Raw genomic sequence first — 6000 nt, 5'->3', positions numbered from 1 at the left:
TGTGTGTGTGTGTGTGTGTGTGTGTGTGTGTGTGTGTGTGTGTGTGTACGTACTCCTCAGCTGATCGTTCTATTTACTCGTCCGTGTCTAGTCGAGCCTTTTCGGTCTCAGACGAGGCCACAGAGCATCAGCCATGCACCTGCGCCTCAACCGCAGCTCCTTGATTCCACACACAGCATCTTTTCATTGTCTAAACGGACTCAGTGGCCTCAATCAAAACTGCAAAACCTGAATCTGATGTTTGTTGTGCAACCGTTTGACTCAGTGAGAGAAGTTCAGGGAAGTCGTGGCCCGTTTCCATTGAACCTGCACGTGTCATGGTGGCCCACGGCCACATTTCATACGGTCATCAATCCATCTACGTCTTCAGGTGACGACAAGTGCGTGGAGATCAACTCGCACTTAAACATGTGTCTTCACCTGCCACCTGTGCGGAGTCTGCTATAATGAGGGCTATTATCAGTGCTGGCCGTTAAAAAGGCTTTCGACGTCGCCGTGAACATGCCTGGTACTTTGAGTCAGGAGACCTACCGCATGACAAATTCCACAGAATAGCCACTCTTTATCAAAGGATTGCTGGTTGACGTGTCAAAATGACTACCTTCATCACAGTTTTTCTTTTGCAGCAGAAGCAGCAGGCAGCAATGGGTGGTTGTCCATGCAGCAGCAAAAGTGGCATGTCTGTAAACATGTATACTTGCTTGAGAACGGTTGAGCTGGAGCTGTAATGGTCTCATGTTCTGTCTGCCAGCGCTGGTAGAAGCCTCACCACTAATGTCTAATGAATGCTTAGGAAACACTGATGGGGAAGCTGAAAACAGCACACAACGGTCCTCCTAAGGGCCCTGTCACACCTACATTGTCTGGTCCGGACTTTCGGACTATTCGGTTTTATCCAAACAAAAAAAATTTGTGTGAAACCTCCCCCGGACCAAACAGCCCACCCTCAGTCAAGAGGTCGTCTTGAAAGCATGTTTTTTGAGTGGACCAATCACGGGAAGTTCAGGCACGCCAGCGTAATTTTTTTAAAAGTCCCAGTGAAGTCAGTGCGTCTTTAATATTTGTTTTAAATATTTGTTTTAAATCAAATCCTTCGCATTTGATTGGACCGCTGAAAAAATGTTCGCGCTTAGAGTGCAGCGCGATACGGAGCTACGGAGGACTGTTCATCTCCGTGTGCTGCAGTAACACAGAGCCGGTTCAAAATCTGCATCGTTGATTGGAGGATTTTTCCTAAACGCTGAGTCATCAAACATTTGAAACCACTGTACAGAAGAGAAAAGAGAGGAGTTTATTTTAGACATATATTTGGCATGTAGATTTGTATCGTTCTTTCCATCCCTGCAGACAGCAGCTCTATACTGCGATGGGAAGGATGTGTATGGTCGCGTGTGAATCATATGGAACAGCTTAGGGGCCAAAGCCGTTTTTTTCCTGGGAGAAAAACAGGGCTCCTGTTGTCTTCAAGAACCTGGAGAAGACATGGGGGAATTATGTAAAAGAAACTACATAAATTTTAAAAGTTTTATGCAGTCGGGTTTCTGCAGCTGTTCAGCTTCCGTCACACGTTCATGCCTGTGGTAATTGTAGCCTGCAAAATTGAACTGCAGACATTCAGATCAGCGACTAGTATTTTTGTTAAAGAAGATTTGTTATTGTTGTGTAAAAGTGCTTTATGTATCATTATGTACCATTACGTTGTAGTCTTTCTTCACTGGCACTTTAAATCTAAAATAATGAAGTTCTTCTTTTACTCTTCTAATACATTTATAATGTATAGGCTTGCTACAGGCAACAAAAGAGGTCATTTTCAAAGTTTACCTTAAGTATTGAACAGCTGGGTTTATATTTTTACTAGTGCTGGGCAACGATTACAATTTGAAAAATGATTTTTTTGCGATTAATCGCATTGTCATGCGCAAAGTTCAATAATGAATTCAAAAGTAGTGTATTGTGCACTTTTGTTTTAAAAATACTGCTATATGAACAAAAGTGCAATAACATTTGGTTTGTAAACACTTTAAACAAATAAGGTTCTTTTTAACAGCAGTATTCCCTTTACACAGTAGCAGTTATAATACAGTTATAATGATTCTGATAATAGATATTCAGCCGGTGTTCATAACTTTATCTTCATGTGTGTAACAGATGCAATTTGAAATACACACCTTGAAAACTGCAAACCTATCTACATCATGTTTTTTATGTTTTATGTTTTTTAAATTCTCAGTAGTGATAACTAAATGATATGCTTATTATACATATTCCGAACAAAAAAACTTTAAAAACTCAAAAAAATGTTGGTCAGACACATATGCAAGGCTGATTACCGTAATATGTGTGGTACATGTAATAAATGTACGTTGGTACATAGAGGGTGATAAGAAGCTGTAGTAGAGGGACTTAGGACCCAGGGGAATGTAGGTGAAGCGAGGGAACCTGGCAAGTTATGCTAAGAGTTGCAGTTAAGAGCAGTTTGTTCTCACGTGCTTATATGTTTATTTAAAAACACGACAATATGTATTTTAATATTGGACAGGAGGGACCGACGGTGACTGAGTGTAGGAGGGGTTCGAGATCGGGCGTCACCCGGGGGTGGGGGGAGGGAGAGACGCCACACAAACACCGCTGTTCACTGCTCGCTGCCCGGTTCTTGTTTTAAAAATGTCCGCTTCTTAATAAAAAATAAAAAAAAAAATGTCGTCAATGTCGGCATTAATGAATGAATGCGTTCATTCATTAACGCCCAGCACTGAATTTTACATCAGTAGCTCAGAATTAAGTTTATTCAATTGCCGTTCTACCAATTGTGTCTAGTTGTCTGGTGAACTGTGAGGGCATTTTGATTTGACACACAGGGATGTTTTTTTTCTCCACTGTTTTGCTGTCAGCCTATGAGAAGTCATTAGCGCTGTTACATTAATTGGTTATTGAATGCACCTGTTCGCCACATACTAACAGGTTTTTTACTCCTCGGCCTGTCTTGTAATTCCCAGTGTGCCGACCTCACAAGTCTCCCTGGCATATTTAATATCGTTTTAAAACTTTATGGTCTCTTTTTTTAGCAGCAGACATGTTGACTTGTCATAGTGGGAAAAGCACAGGTGTTACTGTTAACATTAGTGAGGCGTCTGTTCTCTGTGAGCCAGCATGTGCGATACCAGGACCCTGAAACTGAAGCAGCTACATGGAGTTCAGCCGTTATCAATTTCCTGCTGTATGTCTACTATGGCTTCCCTGCTAGAGTTCCATTATACTGAGCCATACTGTTGCTCAAATCGACTCCAAAATTCACTCGTGTGATTAAACAAACAATTGAATTATCTTGTGAACTTTCATGGCCATGATATTTGTCTGTTTTGCTGTCGGTATCACAGCTTTAGTGACTTTGTTATGCGCTTTGGTGGGGCATCACCTTAGACTGTATAAAGGTGGGGGTGGTCACCGTGACATCACCCATTGGTTTGTGGACTGCCATTTGAAGCCTCGAGTTTGGCATTCTGGTCGTTGCCATCTCGGTTTTTGGCAGTCGTCATCTTTTTTTGGAACCGCAAATGACACGAGAGGGTGGAGCCCAAAAAACGTTAAAATTAACTTTCATGAGCTGAAAACAGTTAAAGTTATAAGACGAAAACAATGACAACTTCCAGACCGAACACTGCAGTAGCAACATGTCAATTTATGGTCTATTTGACTCTAAATGGACCATACTTTACTAAATGAACATCATGCTGTATTGAAGAAGACTTGAAACTAGCGATTGAGACCATAAACTCATGTTTACAATGTTTACTGAGGGAACAAATCCAGAGAGAAGTAGAGTCATTTTCTCATAGACTTCTACACAATCAGACTTATTTTATAACCAGAAGAGACGCCCCCTGCTGGCCATTAGAAAGAATGCAATTGTAAGGCGCTTCAGTATTGACTTCCCTTTGCCACCTGGGCATAACGTAAGGGAGGTGTCCTCAGATAAACAGTGACTATGCATACCCTTTATATGGTGAACCCTTGTTGAGATTATGCAGATGGATGGGTAGGGCGAGTAGGGTGTAGTAGTGGCTGCAGGAAAAGGACTGAAACACTACAAAAGCAAACAATCTCAAAATGTCTGTAAACCTGCCTTTAATAAGTGTTTTTCCTATAACACTGCTAAACAAACTGCTGATAATCATTCTCAGTCCGGGTTGTGTTTCGCACGTCGAGTCTCTATCTTTTAAACTGATTGTTCAGGAAAAGCCCTTGAAGGCACCGTAGGCTGGTCCCACAACTTTAAGTATCAAGCGTAGACTGCTCTGATACATGTATAACAGTTGCCATGATTCCCCGGTGAGGAGAAATGTCACAAATGTAATCTGGTAAGAAAGAGGTCGTCACATTACTCACCTCTTGTGGCAGAATGAGCACTGCGTCACATGACCTTTTGTCGCGTAAAAATTCTGTCCGCGTGATTCCCAATTTTCACCTGTCTGTCCTCTTTGATGTTTTTCCAGAGTGCACGTTTTAAGACGAGTTGGAAACCCCCCCACCCCCCTCCCCCCTCATACAGTAGCGTCAGGACTGGGGGCCAAGCAGGAGGAGACGTATTACGGTGAGTTACCGTGTTATCGCAGCGCAGTGATGGGATTATTTAGGTGTCTTGTTGTGCTGAAACAAACGGTGATTACATCACCGGCAGCTCAGCCAATCAGTTTCGGTAATATGCTGTTTCCTGCATTAAGATCCCTTTAACGGACACAAACAAGTGGTGCATATTGCGGTGCAGCTCACTAGGTATATTTTGTCATTTATTACAATATAAAGTTGTAAATGTTTACAGTAAAGAAGGTGATATTCAATATCAATTTAGAGGGGAAAAAACAGTTTCCACTTTCACTGCAAAATGAGTTTGTCATGCTTACTCAACAGGTTGTGTGGTTTGTGCAGCACACGACTGAACTCTCATACTAAATAGACATGATCTTGTTTCCTCCAAACAACAAGCACAACAAAGACTCCAATCAGGAAAACACAGCAGGCTCTGTTGCCGCTAAGAGGGTGTGCTCTTAGGAATAGGTCCTGGTTTTGCCCCCCCCCTCCTCCATCGGCCGTAAGGTTCATAGGTCACTGCTGCCTCATGTTTATAAACACTGTCTTGTAGACAGCCGTGAAGTAGGCTCGTAGTCACACTTAGCTGTCTGCAGCCTTGAGTCAGAGCAGCATCATTCACTCCGTGGCCACACTTTAATTTCACACACCAGCCATCCGAGGGCACGCCGTGGTAAGTAGCCTCGCTTCCCGTTTCTGAACATAACTTAGAAATGAGGTCGGACCTTTTTTTGAGTCGTCGTGGATTTTTGAAATGTTTGATTCGTTCACGGCCTTTTGAAGTTTTATATCATGTAGTTTGTGCAGAAATGTCAGTGTCGGCTATAATCAAACATTACAACAATAACAATAAAAAAACATTACCCATAATATGACATTATATTAAGCACCGACACACTTTCAAAATGCTGATACCAAAGACGGCTTTTACACACGTTCTTGATCTGGTTATATGGAGTGAAGAAAGTCCATAACTTGCTAATAGTCATGAGCTGATAAGGTGTTGATGTCGTCTATACCTTGATCAAGGCTCTACACAATGAATGAGGGCTTTGTTTTAGCCGAGCCGAATCTTTTTGAATGGTATTCTCTGTAAATTAGTTTAGTGGGATGAATACAAACACTGTATTGTTGAGGATTCAAATGTTTCTGTCGGATTGTCTACTTTTTTTCACCCTTTACCAAAAAAAAACAACAGCTGATTGTAAGTCTGTCACCAATGGGTTCTGTTTGTAAAATGAAGTGTAATGTTTTTTAAGTCATCCGTATCCTCTCTTCTTAGTTTTTTGTTGTGGAACTTCTTCTAGTCGCTATATAAAAAGAAACTGGGCTCTTTTTGTTTTTTGTTGTTGCCCACAGTGTGCCATCTGTCGTTGCAGCCTTGACAACTGTGTGGAGCATCTCTCATTTGTT

General features: G+C 41.8%; 1 protein-coding gene across 5 annotated transcripts in view; it reads left to right on the top strand.

Annotated features, from left to right (window-relative positions):
• The window catches only part of slc39a10 (solute carrier family 39 member 10), a 29881-nt gene that overhangs the window by 5924 nt on the left and 17957 nt on the right, over positions 1–6000 (top strand). For 3 of the 5 annotated variants that reach the window (XM_031874994.1, XM_031874993.1, XM_031874990.1), the window contains exon 2: positions 4494–4591. The gene's annotated coding sequence lies outside the window, so the exon portion shown is untranslated. The other 2 variants (XM_031874992.1, XM_031874995.1) reach the window with 2 other exon arrangements.

This window comes from Anarrhichthys ocellatus, unplaced genomic scaffold, assembly GCF_004355925.1.
Source record: "Anarrhichthys ocellatus isolate YVR2014 unplaced genomic scaffold, GSC_Weel_1.0 scaffold86, whole genome shotgun sequence".
Classification (NCBI taxonomy): Eukaryota; Metazoa; Chordata; class Actinopteri; order Perciformes; family Anarhichadidae; genus Anarrhichthys; species Anarrhichthys ocellatus.
Note: the sequence above shows the minus strand (reverse complement) of the source record. Positions and strands in the feature narration are given on the sequence as shown.